The sequence below is a fragment of the Sus scrofa genome, chromosome 1 (assembly GCF_000003025.6).
Source record: "Sus scrofa isolate TJ Tabasco breed Duroc chromosome 1, Sscrofa11.1, whole genome shotgun sequence".
In the NCBI taxonomy this organism is placed as follows: domain Eukaryota; kingdom Metazoa; phylum Chordata; class Mammalia; order Artiodactyla; family Suidae; genus Sus; species Sus scrofa.
In genome coordinates, this window is record NC_010443.5 from 232,782,927 (window position 1) to 232,798,354 (window position 15,428).

Consider the following 15,428-nt stretch of genomic DNA (forward strand, 5'->3'; position numbering starts at 1 on the left):
TATAAGATTAAGTTGTTTATTTGAGATTTTTGTTTGTCTGTTTCCTGAGGTGAGATTATATTGCTATAAACTTAGAACTGCTTTCGATGTGTCCCATTAGTTTTTTTTTGTCATGTTTTTGTTTCATTTGTCTCTAGATATTTTTTGACTTCTATTGGATTTCTCCAGTGGTTGTTTAGTAGTGTAGTGTTTAGCTTCCCTGTGATTGCGTTTTTTTTTTTTTTTTTTTCTTGACATTGATTTCTGGTCTAATAGCATTGTATTCAGAAAAAAAATGCTTGATATGATTTCAACTTTCTTAAATTTAATGAGGCTTGATATGTGACCCAAGATGTGATCTATCCTGGAGACTGTTCCATGTGCACTTGAGAAGAATGTATATTCTGCTGCTTTCAGATAGAATGTTCTATAAATATCAGTCAAGTCTATCTGTTCTAACATGTTATATAAAACCTGTATTTCTTTATTGATTGATGTAAGTGGGGTGTTAAAGTTTCCACTGTTATTGTGTGGCTGTTGATTTCTCCTTTTATGGCATTTAGCACCTGCCTTACATACTGTGTTGTTCCTATGTTGGGTGCATGTATATTTACAATTGTTACATCTTCTTCTTGGATTGATTCCTAGATCATTAGGTAATGCCCTTCTTTGTCTATTGCAGCCATCCTTATTTTAAAGTATGTTTTGTCTGATATGAATATTGCTACTGCAGCTTTCATTTGATTTATATTTGCATGGAATATCTTCTTCCATTCCCTCACTTTCACTATGTATGAGTTATTAGGTCTTAAGTGGGTCTCCTGTAGACAGCATGTATATGGATCTTATTTTTCTATCCATTCAGGCAGTCTGTATCTTTTGGTTGGAGCATTTAATGCATTTACAATCAAGGTAATTATTTACATATATGTACTAATTGCAATTTTAATATTCTTTTTGAATTGGTATTCTAGGTCTTTTTATTTCCCTTCCTCTTTTTTTTTTCTCTTCTCTTGTGATTTACTATCTTTATGTAGTATTTGGATTACTTTTCTTAATGTGTTTGTATCTGTTGTACTTTTTTGTTTGTACTTCTTGAAAGTTTTTGATATAGCATTCTATATATATGCAAAATTACTTTTAAGTTTCTGGTTTCTTAATTTCAAATGCATTCTAAATATCCTGCTTTTGTATTCTCCTTTCTCACAATTGCTGGTTTTGATGTCATAGTTGTGTCTGGATGATTTCCTACCTTTACTGTATGTTTGTCTTTACTGGTGAGCTTTCATGTTTGTAATTTTCTTTTTTCTAGTTGTAGCCTTTTCTTTCAAACCCAGAGAAGCTCCTTTAGCATTTGTTGTAAAGTTCATTTAGTGGTACTGAATTATTTTAACTTTTGCTTGTCCATAAAGCTATTGATTTCTCCATTATATTTAAATGGAAACCTTGCTGGATAGAATATTCTTGGTTGTAGGTTCTTTCCCTTCATCACCCTAACTACATTTTGCCATTCCCTCCTGACTTGCAGAGTTTCTGCTGAAAACTCAGATGATCTCCTTAAGGGGATTCTCTTTTATGTTATTTGTTGTTTTTCCCTTTTTGCTTTTAATATTTTTTATTTTTATCTATTTTATTTGGTTAGTTTGATTAGTATGTGTCTCTCTGTATTCCTCCTTGGATTTATCATGTATGGGATACTCTGCACTTTTTCAACTTGGGTGTTTCCTTTCCCATATCAGGGAAGGCTTTTTGGCTATAATCTCTTCATATATTTTTTTCTGGCCTTTTCTCTATTCTCCTTCTTTGACCCATAAAAGTGAATATTGGTGCATTTAATGCTGTCTCAGAGGACTCTTAGACTGCCCTCAATTCTTTTCATTCTTTTTTCTTTATTCTTTTCCATGATGTCACAACTTTGTCTTCCACTGCATTTGTTTGTTCTGCCTGTGTTATCTTGCTATGTATTCTTTTGAGTGTATTTTTCATTTTATGTATTATATTATTCATCTTTGCTTGCTTGTTCTTTAAATCTTCTAGCTCTTTGTTGAATGTTTCTTAAAACTTCTTGATCATCAGTTCTGTTATCGCTCTGTATTCTCTTTCAGGTAGATGCCTATCTCCTCTTCATTTAGTTGTTTTTATGTGTTGTTATATTCTTCCTTTGTCTGAAACATATTTCTCTGTCATCTTATATTTTCTAACTTTCTATGTTTATGGTCCCCTTGACAGCAGTTGTGTAGATGCAATGTCTGGTACCAGATCCTGGAATTCTCAGTGGTGGCTCACATGCACCCAGAGAATGTGATGGGAGCAGTGGTGGCTCACTACTTCTCCTGGAATGGGGTGGCTGCTAGGGATGGTGTCTGTGAGGGAAGTAGCAGAAGTTCATGGCACTGTTCCAGGAACAGAGTGGTCATCATGCATCTCCTGTGACCACTTCCATTGCCTGGTAGCTAGCAGGATGACTCCCTGTAGCTGGCAATGGTTGTGTTCCTGGGAGCTAATGCAACTGCTCCCTATAGCTGGAGAGGGTGGCAACTGCTCCTGTAACCCTTCCCATTGCCAATAGAAGTCACTTGCAGTACCTCCTGGAACTGATATAGGTGGTGTCCTGCCACCTGAGAGTGCATGCAGGGAAGAAGGCTGTAGTGGTGGATCCCACCTCTTTCCTTTCATACCCCAAAACAGTGGTGCCTGGCCTCTAAGCCAGTGCAGATTTCCTCAGCTTACACCCACAAATATGGTCACTTAGAGTCTAGTTCCTTCAGGCTGTATCTGAACCACCAACCCCAGTTTTTTCCTTATGTAGCCAACCCCAGTTCTCTCCTTGAGTCTGATCTCCAAAGCCTGACTTTTAGTTCCCAGATCCCACCCACACCAGTGGACAGTCATTTTGGGCCAGGGAGTGGAGTGCCGTAGCACTGACCATTTTATTAATTTTTAAATTTGTTTATTGTTATTATTATAGTTGATTTACAGTGTTGTGTCAATTTCTGTTGTACAGCATAGTGACCCAATCATACATATAAAATATATACATTCTTTTTCTCATATTATCTTCCATTATGGCCTATCCCGAGAGACTGCATATAGCACTGACCATTTATTTGTGGAGGGCTGTTTCTGTTTTAATTGCTTCAAACTGATTGCTCTGTTCTTCTCCAAGACATTGAAGTTCCTCCCTGTCCCAGCTGAGCTCCTTGCTAGTGGGAGTGCTTCCCAGGGTGTGGGAACTTTTCTTCTTTCCTAGCTCGCTTCTAGGGGCACAGGTCCTGTCCCACTTCCTTTTTCACTTATTTTTTTTCATTGTTTTTACTGTTTATGTGGAGTTTTTCTTGTCCTATCAGAAACCTAAGGCATTTTGCTAGTGTTCAGTATATTTTATGAGTGAATCATGGCACATATAGAGATATTTGTGATGTCTTTGTGGGAGGAGGTGAACTTTATGTCCTATTATTTTGCCATCTTAATCCTCTCCCCACCCTGCTTCTGTGCTCTTAAAACACACTAATTTCCCCCCTCTTTTTGGAATTCTGATTGTTAGTTAACTACCTATCAGATCTCATTTTCAAAGGTCCATTGAAATCTAACTTCCCCTCAAAAGCCTTCTTGTGTTTCCTGTTTGTTTTAACTTTTTCTCAACTTTCTTAACATATTTATCACAGTCAATATGTTTATGTTTGTTGAATGACTACTACATGAAACTAAAGAATTTTAGTCCTATCAGGACAATCTGAACAAATGCATCAAAATGTAATTCATTGTAGGAGAACGCCACCATTGAGATAAAACAAAAAGCTGGTGGATAAAAGCTTCGTTTTATTTTGTGCTTCTTAAGTGCCCTTTTTATTCCTTTCACTTTTATTTTTCTTAATCATTTAAGAAAGCTTTTGTCTCTTGTAGGCTGTTCCTGGATTCTTGCTGAAGAGCCATTGAAATCTAGTGCTTTTTCTTTCTCTTCATGGTACTCAGGTCTTAGTTTTCCCTTCCTGCTTGGCAGTAATAACAACTATCAATTCCTTCAGCATTTTTTACCTTTCTTACCTGCTTCATGTTAAAGATAGTAGTCTTTTACTTTCCTTCTTCTTAAGGATCAGCATATAATGTATTAGAATTTTAGGGTTTTTCTCTTAATAAATACAGTTAAATAGAAAAACCCAAGAGAAAAATTCAGAAAGATTCAGTGGGGATGGGCATTTACCAAGGTCATCAAATCCTAGTCTTTGAGATTGTTCTGGGATAATTGCATTTAACTGAACCATTATGCTTCTGCTCTTGTGGATATATCTGTTTTCATTATTATAAAATATACATAACACAAAATTTGTCATCTTAACCATTTTAAGCATATAGTTTTGTAGCATTAAGTATATTCACACTGTCATGCAGCCATCATTGCTATCATTCTCCAGAGACTTTTCACGTTCCCTAAAGGAAGCTCTGTACCTATTAAACACCATCTCACCATTCTCACCACCCACCAATCCCTGGAAACAACTGTTTTTCTGTTTGTCTTTATGCATTTGACTAATCTACCTGATATAAGTGAAATCATACAGTATTTTCCTTTAATTATTGGCTTACTTCACTTAGCATAAGGTCTTCAAGGTTCATCCATGTTGTAACATTTCTCAGAATTTCCTTCCTTTATTAAAAATTAATAATATTCAGTTATATGTATATTCCACATTTTATCTATTTATCTATTGATGAACACTTGGGTTGCATCTATCTATTGGTTATTGTGAATAATGGTTCCATGAAATTTTGAGTGTACAAATACCTGTTCAGGTCCTTACATTTCTTTTGGCTATATATGCAGAAGTGGAATTGCTGGATAGTATGGTAATTCTGTATTTGTTTTTTTGAGGAATCACCATACCTATTTTTACAGTATAAATTAGATACTATAGACATTGCTTTTATATTCTCAACCGCAATGTACCAAGGCTCAAATTTCTCCTCATCCCTGCCAATGCGGGTTATTTCCCAGTATTGTTTTGTTCTATTTATTTAAAAAATAGTTGTGCTGGCAGGTGTGGAGTCCTATCTCATTATGGTCCATAGATATTTCTCATGATGACACTCACCAAATCTCCCATCTTCTTTAGACTTCCACCTCTTCTGCCACTCTGTACCACGACATCTTCTTTTCCCAGGATGTCATTCTAGAGTCATGTAGTGGAGCAAAAGATAGCCTTTGTGAGTCAAAATGTTTTTAGATTTTTGAGACCTCTGTCCTGATATTCTCCATCACTGTTAGGCTCCTTCTTTCTCTTCCCACAAGGTCTTTGTAGGAAATTTCCTCATACCTCTTCCTGTCTATGGCATCATTTGACATTAGCATAGATGTGGATCCACCCAGTAGCAAGAATCCATATATTTTCATTCAACCACTTATTAATTCATCCTTCTATTCATCTGCTCAACAATTAGTTATTGTACACTTGTATTCTTTTAAAGCTTCTAGAAATTCTTATTATTCTTTTTGTTGCTTATGATATTTAAGGACATATGCTAATGAAATACTTGTATATTTTCCCAGTGATTCAGTGTTAAGGCTGGTTCTCTGATCATCTTTTCCGGTAGAGCTAAGTTTTGTGGGGGTACCTCGCATTATCTCTTTATCTTAGAAATGAATGTTGACCTCATATATGGTTCAAGTCAGCATTTCAAAGTGGGGACCCTATATTTTATAAATGTATTTGCATGGTATTAATTAAGTGCTTATATTACACTTAGAATTTAAACTATTCATGTTTTTCTTATACTGTAAATAAAATATTGTGAGTTAAATATACTTAATAAGTGATAAATAATATAATAATGAGAAAGGAAACTGTGATTGGTAAGCCTGATTCCTTGGATCTTATAATAATTTTCTAAATTTGATCTTTATATCATTACTGAAATTATTTTGCTTCTTTTTCTTCCCCCTTCCTTCCTTCTTTCCCTGCATTCCTTTCTTCCTTCCAAAATTGACAGTGAAAATGACCACATGCAAAGTTTTGTTCTTGCTGTTAGGTTTCAAGGTCATAACCAAATAAAAGGTAGCATAATTTTGCATCAAATGTCTCCCCAAATAAATATACAATTTTCCACTGAGCTTTGTTCTCAGGAAATCATCACCATATCTCATGGTAGAAATATTTCCATGTGTAATTAATTTAAATATAACATAAAAAGACTTAAGATGAAAAGGACAGTAATTTTCAACCCGACCACAAACCAAGGCATATTTTGGGTTTGGTCCCTGTTTTGATGATCACAGGATTTATCTTTATTTTTGTTTTACTTGGGCTATTTTCAATGCCTGGGGATACATGATGTATATTGTAAAACAATGCAATAAAATAATTGAACGTATTTCCCTTGTCTCTAGGCATATTTATGCTTATATACACAGTCACATTAAAAGGGCTAGGAATGCAACAACCTCAGCTGTAAATTATTATCATGACAGTGCTGGCACGCCATGGCTGCTCTCACACTGAGAGCCAGGCTGGGTGTTCCAGTGGGATGGATTGCCCTAGAGTCAACTGAGAAGCAATTCAGCTCATAGAGAGAAAGTCTATTCGGCTTAAAAGAAAAAGGTCTATGGAACAAAACAAACTAACATCTTATCCTTTGCCAGCTCAAGTTTTATAGAAAACACAAAATCAATGACAGACTGAGGGATGTTTTTCTGAGTTCAAAATCAGGGAATAAACACAGCCACATTCATTCTACTGGTTCTCAGCAAAACAAATTTCATTGCTTAAATTTGTTCTGACCTCTTACAAAGAAGTGATTCCAAAGCTGGTAATTTCAACTCAGGAAACCTGGTTAAGTGAAATGAAATCACTTTAGAGTCAGAATAGTAGTTGGAAAAAGTTCAGTATGATTTGAGAGTCAAAGTTTGAATTTGGAGCCTCAAATCAGAGCAAATGAATTCGAAGACAGTACTGGAAACTTCAAAATGTACAACATCCATTTCAGAAGTAGGGCCTCATCCACTTTTATGGGGAAGAAGAAAACTCCCAACTTCCTAGTTTCTCTATTCAAATTAAAAACAGACTCTGAGGGAGTTCCCGTCGTGGCACAGTGGTTAACAAATCCGACTAGGAACCATGAGGTTGTGGGTTCGGTCCCTGCCCTTGCTCAGTGGGTTGACGATCCGGCGTTGCCCTGAGCTGTGGTGTAGGTTGCAGACGCGGCTTGGATCCTGTGTTGCTGTGGCTCTGGTGTAGGCCGGAGGCTACAGCTCCAATTCGACCCCTAGCATGGGAACCTTCATATGCCACGGGAGCAGCCCTGGAAATGGCAAAAAGACAAACAAAACAAAAAACAGACTCTGAAATTAAATAGGGGTGCTCTCTACTCTGCCTGCTGATGAACAGAGATGACCTAATTTTTCTCTCTATGAGAAGTGGCTGTAAGACCTTTCATCAAGAGTACAAAGAACAACATTTATTTGGGGGACAATGAGTTAGATCTAGGGTCAAAAGACCAAGATCTGGGAGTTCCCTTCGTGGCTCAGGGTTAACAAACCTGACTAGGATCCATGAGGATGCAGGTTAAGCATCCGGCGTTGCAGTGGGCTGTGGTGTAGGTTGCAGACGAGGCTTGGATCCCACATTGCTGTGGCTGCAGTGTAGGCCAGTGGCCACAGCTCTGATTGGACCCCTAGCCTGGGAACCTCCATATGCTGAGTGTGCAGCCCTAAAATAGCAAAATGGAACAAAAAAACAAACAAAAACTTAAAAAAAAGACCAAGATCTGAATGCCAGCTCCTTCCCTCATTGTTTTTTTTTTTTTAATTTTTTATCATTTATTATATATGTGTGTGTATATATATATATTTTTTTTCTACTGTACAGCATGGTGACCCAGTTAGTTATACATACGTGTATACATTCTTTTTTCTCACATTATGTGTTCCATCATAAGTGACTAGATAAAGTTCCCAGTGCTACACAGCAGGATATCATTGCTGATCCATCCCGAAGGCAATATTCTGCATCTATTTACCCCAAGCTCCCAGTCCCTCCCACTTCCTCCCCTTCCCCCTTGGCAACCATAAGTCTGTTCTTCAAGTCCATGGTTTTCTTTTCTGTGGAAAATATAAATATATAAATGATATCATACGGTATTTGTCTTTTTTTTTTCTGACTTACTTCACTCAGGATGAGAATCTCTAGTTCCATCTATGTTGCTGCAAATGGCATTATTTTGTTCTTTTTTATGGCCAAGTAGTATTTCATTGTGTATATATACCACATCTTCCTAATTCAGTCACCTACAGTGGACATTTGGGTTGTCTCCATGGCTATTGTGAATAGTGCTGCAGTGAACATGCAGGTACATGTGTCTTTTTCAAGGAAAGTTTTGTCTGGATAAATGTCCAAGAGTGGGACTGCTGGGTCATATGGTAGTTCTATGTATAGTTTTCTTTTTCTTTTTTTTCTTTTTACTATTTTATTTTTTATTTTTTTATTACTCAGATGAATTTGTCACATCTGTAGTTGTATAATGATCATAACAATCCAGTCTCACAGGATTTCTACCCCACAACCCAAGCACATCCACCCAACCCCCAAAACTGTCTCCTCTGGAGACCTTAAGTTTTTCAATGTCTGTGAGTCAGCATCTGTTCTGCAAAGAAGTTCAGTCTCTCCTTTTTGCGGATTCCACATGTCAGTGAAAGCATTTGATGTTGGTGTCTCATTGTATGGCTGACTTCACTTAGCATGATAATTTCTAGGTCCATCCATGTTGCTAAAAATACTGGTATTTCGTTCTTTTTAATGGCTGAGTAATATTTCATTGTGTATATGTACCACATCTTCCCGATCCACTCCTCTGTCGATGGACATTTAGATTGTTTCCATGTCTTGGCTATTGAAAATAGTGCTGTAATGAACATTGGAGTACATGTGTCTTTGCGAGTCATGGTTTTCTCTGGATAGATGCCCAGGAGTGGGATTGCTGGATCAAATAGTAGTTCTATGTTTAGTTTTCTGAGGAATCTCCATCTTTTTTTCCACAGTGGTTGCACCAATTTACAATCCCACCAACAGTGTAATAGGGTTCCCTTTCTCCACACCCTCTCCAACACTTATTGTTTGTAGACTTTTTGATGATGGCCATTCTGGCTGGTGTAAGGTGGTACCTCACTGTGATTTTGATTTGCATTTCTCTAATAATGAGTGATGTTGAACATCTTTTCATGTGTTTTTTTGTCATCTGTATGTCTTCTTTGGAGGATTGTCTGTTTAGATCTTCTGCCCATTTTTGGATGGGGTTGTTTGTTTTTTTTTGGTGTGGAGCTGCAGAAGGTGTTTATAAATTTTGGAGATGAATCCCTTTTCTGTTGATTCACTGGCAAAGATTTTGTCCCATTCTGTGGGTTGTCTTTTTGTGTTGTTTAGTGTTTCCTTTTCTGTGCAGAAACTTTGAAGTTTGACTAGGTCCCATTTGTTTGCTTTTGTATTTATTGTCAGTACTCTGATAGATGGATCTGAGAAGATGTTGCTGTCGTTTATATCGGAGAGTGTTTGGCCTATGTTTTCCTCTAAGAGTTCTATAGTGTCTGGTCTTATATATACGTCCTTAACCCATCTTGAGTTTATTTTTGTGTATGGTGTTAGGGAGTGTTGTAATTTCATTCTTTTCCATGTGGCTGTCCAGTTTTCCCCAGCACCACTTATTGAATAAGCTGTCTCTTCTCCATTGTATATTCTTGCCTCCTTTGTCATGTATTAGTTGGCTGTAGGTGTGTGGGTTCAATTATGGGCTTTCTATCCTGTTCCACTGATCTATATGTCTGTCTTTGTGCCAGTACTGTATGGTTTTGATGATTGTTGCTTTGTAGTATAGTCTGAAGTCCGGGAGTCTGATTCCTCCAGCTCCATTTTTCTTTTTCAGGATGTCTTTGGCTATTCTGGGTCTTTTGTGCTTCCAAACAAACTTTAAAATATTTTGTTTGAGTTCTGTGAAAAATGTCCTTGGTAATTTGATAGGGATTGCATTGAATCTGTAGGTTGCCTTAGGTAGTATAGTCATTTTGAAAATATTGACTCTTCCAATCCACGAGCATGGTATATCTTTCCATCTATGTGTGTCATGTTTGATTTCTTTCATCAGTGTCTTATAGTTTTCAGAGTACAGGTCTTTTGTCTCTTTGTGGTGTCTTTGTCTGGTTTAGGTATCAGGGTGATGGTGACCTCATAGAATGAGTTTGGGAGTGTTCCTTCCTCTGCAATTTTTTGGAATAGTTCCATAAGGATAGGTGTTAGCTCTTCTCTAAATGTTTAATAGAATTCACCTGTGAAGCCATCTGGTCTTGGACTTTTGTTTGTTGGAAGTCCATTCATTCATCTTTTCTATTTCATCTTGGTTTAGTCTTGGAAGATTTTACTTTTCTAGGAATTTGTCCATTTCTTCTAGGTTTTCTGTTTTATTGGCATATAGTTGCATATAGTAGTCTCTTATGATCCTTTGTAGTTCTGTAATGTCCATTGTTATTTGTCCTTTTTCATTTCTAATTTTATTGATTTGACTGCTCTCTCTTTTTTCTTGATAAGTCTGGCTAAGGGTTTATCAATTTTGGTGATCTTTTCAAAGAACCAGCTTTTCATTTCATTGATCTTTCCTATGGTTTTCTTTGTTTCTATTTCATTGATTGCTGCTCTGATCTTTATGATTTCTTTCCTTCTACTAACTTTAGGTCTTGTCTGTTCTTCTCTCTCAAGCTGCTTTAGATGTAATGTTAGCTTGTTGATTTGAGTTTTTCTTGTTTCCTGAAGTAGGCTTGTGTTGCTATAATCTTTCCTCTTAGAACAGCTTTTGCTGCATCCCATAGGTTTTGGAGTGTGGTATCTTTGTTGTCATTTCCTTCTAGGTATTTTTTAATTTCCTCTTTGATTTCTTCAGTGATCCATTGGTTGTTTGGTAGCATGTTGTTGAGCCTCCACGTGTTTGCGTTTTTTGCAGTTTTTTTCTTTTTGTTGATTTCCAGTCATATAGCATTTTGTTTGGAAAAGATGCTTGATATGATTTCAATTTTCTTAAAGTTACCAAGGTTGGATTTGTAGCAAGATGTGATAAATCTTAGAGAGTGTTCCATGTGCACTTGAGAAGAATGTGTATTCTGTTGCTTTTGGATGAAATGTCCTATAAATATCTATGGAGTCCATCTGGTTTAATGCTTCATTCAGGGCCTGTGTTTCCTTATGGTTTTTCTGTGTGGATGATCTGTCCATTGCCATAAGTGGGGTGTCAAAGTCCTCCACTCTTATTGTGTTATTGTTGATTTGTCCTTTTAAGGTTGTTAGCAGTTGCCTTATATATTGTGGTGAACCTATGTTGGGTGTGCAGATATTTAAAATTGTTATATCTTCTTCTTGGATTGATCCTTTGATCATTATTAATGACCTTCTTTGTCCCTTAAAATATTCTTCATTTTAAAGTCTATTTTGTCCGCTTTGAGTATTGCTACTCCAGCTTTCTTTTGATCCCTGTTTGCATGGAATATTTTCTTCCATCCTCTCACTTTCAATTTGCATGTGTCCCTAGAAGTGAAGTGGGTCTCTTGAAGACAGCATATATGTGAATCTTGTTTTTGTATCCATTCATCCAGTCTATGTCTTTTGGTTGGGGCGTTTAGTCCATTAACATTTAAGGTAATTATGGATATGTATGTTCTTATTGCCATTTTACTAATTGCTTTGGATTTGTTTTTGTTGCTCTTTTTTCTTCCCTTATTCTCTTGTTCTCTGCTCTTCTGGTTTGATGACTATCTTTAGTGTTGTATTTGAGTTGATTTTTCTTTGTTTGTGTATCAATTGTAGATTTTTGGTTTGTAGTTATTCTGAAGTTTTGATATAAGAGTCTATATGAGATTGTTTTAAGTTGTTGTTCTCTTAATTGCAAGTTCATCTTCAGTGTCCTGCATTTGTACCCTCCTCTTCTCATGTTTTGTGATTTTGGTGGTACAATTGTGCATGGATGATTTGGTATCTTTACTGTATGTATACCTTTACTGGTGAGCCTTATCATTTGTGGTATTTTTGTTTCCTGTTGCAGCCTTTTCTTTTCTGCATAGAGAAGTTTCTTTAGTATTTGTTGTGAGGCTGTTTTAGTGTTGCTGAATTCTCTCAGCTTTTGCTTATCTGTGAAGGTTTTGATTTCTCCTTCAAATCTGAATGAGAGCCTTGCTGGGTAAAGTAATCTTGGTTGGAGGTTATTCTTTTCATCACTTTAAGTACATCATGCCACTCCCTCTGGCCTTAAGAGTTTCTGCTGAAAAATCTGCCGATAGCCTTATTGGGGTTGCCTTGTATGTTATTTGTTTCTTTTCCCTAGCTGCTTTCAAGATTTTCTCTTTGTCTTTAATTTTGGTCAGTTTGATTAATATGTGTCTTGGGGTATTCCTCCTTGGATTTATTTTATCTGGTACTCGTTGTGCTTCCTGGATTTGAGTGAGTGATTCCTTCCCCATGTTCGGAAGTTTTTGGCTATTATCTCTTGGAATATGTTTTCTGTCCCCTTCTCTCTTTCTTCTCCTTCTTGCACCCCATAACATGGATGTTGGTGCGTTTAACATTGTCCCGGAGTTCTCTGAGAATCTCTTCATTTGTTTTCAATCTTTTTTCCCTTTTCTGTTTTGCATCCGTAATTTCTACTAATCTGTCCTCCACCTTGCTTATTTGTTCTCCTGTCTCCTGTATTCTGCTGTTAGCTGCTTCTAGTGAACTTTTGATTTCAGTTATTGTATTTTGCATCTCTTCTTGTTTAAGTTTTGTATCTTGTATCTCTTTGGTCAGTGTTTCCTGTAAGTTATCCATCCATCTTTGCCTCCAGTTTATTTCCAATGTCTTGCATTATCTTCAGCATTAACAGTCTAAGGTCTTTTTCCTGGAGGCTGAGAATCTTCTCATCACTTAGCTGATTTTCTGGGGTTTTTCCTTTCTCGCTCATCTGAGTTATAGTTCTCTGTCTTTTCATGTTTATAGGCTTTTGGCATGGTGACCTTTTTAATAGATAATAGAGTTGTAACCTCTCTTAATTCTGGTGTCTGCCCCCCTTGTGGCTGAAGATGCTATGGGGGCTTGGTGTAGGCTTCCTGATGGGAGGGGCTGATGCCTGCCCCCTGGTAGGTGGAGCCGATTCTAATCCCTCTGGTGGGTGGGGCTTTGTCTCTGGATGGGGTTAGAGGCAGCTGTGTGCCTGAGGGGTGTTTAGGCAGCCTGTTTACTGAGGGGTGGGGCTGTGATCCCACCTGGATTGTTGTTTGCCCTGGGGCTTCTCAGTGATGACTGATGGGTGGGGCCAGATTTTCCCAAAATGGCCACCTCCAGAGAAAGGCACCCTGCTGAATATTCCCAAAAGCTTTGCTTCCAATGTCCTTCCCTCATAACAAGCAACATTCACCCCTGTTTTTCTAGGAGGTCCTCTAATAACTGCAGTCAGGTTTGACCCAGCTTCCTTTGGAGACTTTTCTTTGCCTTGGGACCCATTGCACATGAAAGTCTCTGTGTGCCTTTTAAGAATGGGGTCTCCATTTCCCCCAGTCCTGTGGAGTTCCTGCACACAAACCCCACTGGGCTTCAATGTCAGATGCTCCAGGGGCTCTCTTAGTGCCAGATCCCCTCATGTGGGAGTTTGATGTGGGGCTCAGAACTCTCACTCCTGTAGGTGAGTCTCTGTGAACCAGTTAGTTTCCAGTCTGTGGGGCTTCCCACCCAGGAGGTATGGGGTTGTTTATATCATGTAATTGCTCCTCCTACCTCTTGATGTCACCTCCTCTTTGTCTTCTGGAGGAGGATATCCTTTTTTAAGGTTTCCAGTCCATTTGGTTGAAGATTGCTCAGCCTTTAGTTGTGAATTTTGTTGTTTTTAGGAGAGAAGTTGAGCTCCAGTCCTTCTATTCTGCCATCTTAATCCCATCCTCTATGTATAGTTTTCTAAGGGTCCTCCATACTTTTCTCCTTAGTGGTTGTACCAGCTTACATTCCCACCAGCAGTGCAGGAGGGTTCCCTTTTCTCCACAACCCCTCCAGCACTTGTTATTTGTGGACTTATTAATGATGGCCATTCTGACTGGTGTGAGGTGGGATCTCATGGTAGTTTTGATTTGTGTTTCTCTAATAATCAGGGATGTTGAGCATTGTTTCAAGTGCTTCTTGGCCATCTGTATATCTTCCTTGGAGAAATGTCTACTCAAGTCCTTTGCCCATTTTTCAATTGGGGTGTTAGCTTTTTTGCTGTCGAGTTGTATAAGTTGTTTGTATATTTTAGAGATTAGGCCCTTGTCAGTTGCATCATTTGAAACTATTTTCTCCCATTCTGTAAGTTGTCTTTTTGTTTTCTTATTGGTTTCCTTTGCTGTAGAAAAGCTTGTCAGTTTGATGAGGTCCCATTGGTTTATTTTTGCTTTTATTTCTGTTGCTTTGGGAGATTGACCTGAGAAAACATTTGTAAGGTTGATGTCAGAGAATTTTTTGCCTATGTTCTCTGCCAAGAATTTGATGGTGTCTTATCTTATATTTAATCTTTCAGTCATTTTGAGTCAATAAAATAGAGATTCAAAAAACAATAGAGAAAATCAATCAATGCAAGTGCTGATTCTTTGAAAAGGTAAACAAAACAGACAAACTTCTGGCTAGACTCACCAAGAGGAGGAGAGAAAGAATCCAAATAAACAAAATTAGAAATGAAAAAGGAGAAGTCACAACAGATACTACAGAAATAAAAAAAAAAACCATGAGAGAAAACTATCAACAATTATATGCCAACAAATTTGAAAACCTAGAAGAAATGGACATCTTTCTGGAGACCTACAGCCTGCCAAACTGAATAAGGAGAAATATATCAACTGAACAGACCAATAAGTAGAAATGAAATTGAATATGTCATAAAAACACTCCCTACAAATAAAAGTCCAGGACCAGATGGCTTCACAGGAGAATTCTACCAAACATACAAAGAGGAACTTATACCCATCCTCCTTAAAGTTTTTCCAAAGGTTGAAGAAGGAACACTCCCAATGACATTCTATGACACCACCATCACCCTAATTCCAAAACCAGACAAAGATACCACCAAAAAAGAAAACTATTGACCAATATCTTTGATGAATATAGACGCAAAAATTCTCAACAAAATTTTAGCCATCCAAATACAACAACATGTCAAAAAGATCATACACCATGACCAGGTGGGATTCATCCCATGTTCACAAAGATGGTTCAACATATGTAAATCAATCAATGTCATACACCACATTAATAAAAGTCAAAAACCATATGACCATCTCAATAGATGCAGGAAAAGCATTTGACAAAGTCCAACATCCATTCATGATAGAAACTCTTACCAAATTGGGTATATAGAGGGAACATTCCTTAACGTAATAAAAGCCATTTCTTACAAACCCACAGCAAATATAATGCTTCCCTCATTGTTTT

General features: G+C 37.4%; 1 long non-coding RNA gene across 3 annotated transcripts in view; it reads left to right on the forward strand.

Annotated features, from left to right (window-relative positions):
* LOC102167422 overlaps positions 1-15,428 on the forward strand; it is a 278,903-nt gene that overhangs the window by 243,253 nt on the left and 20,222 nt on the right. The window lies entirely within an intron of this gene.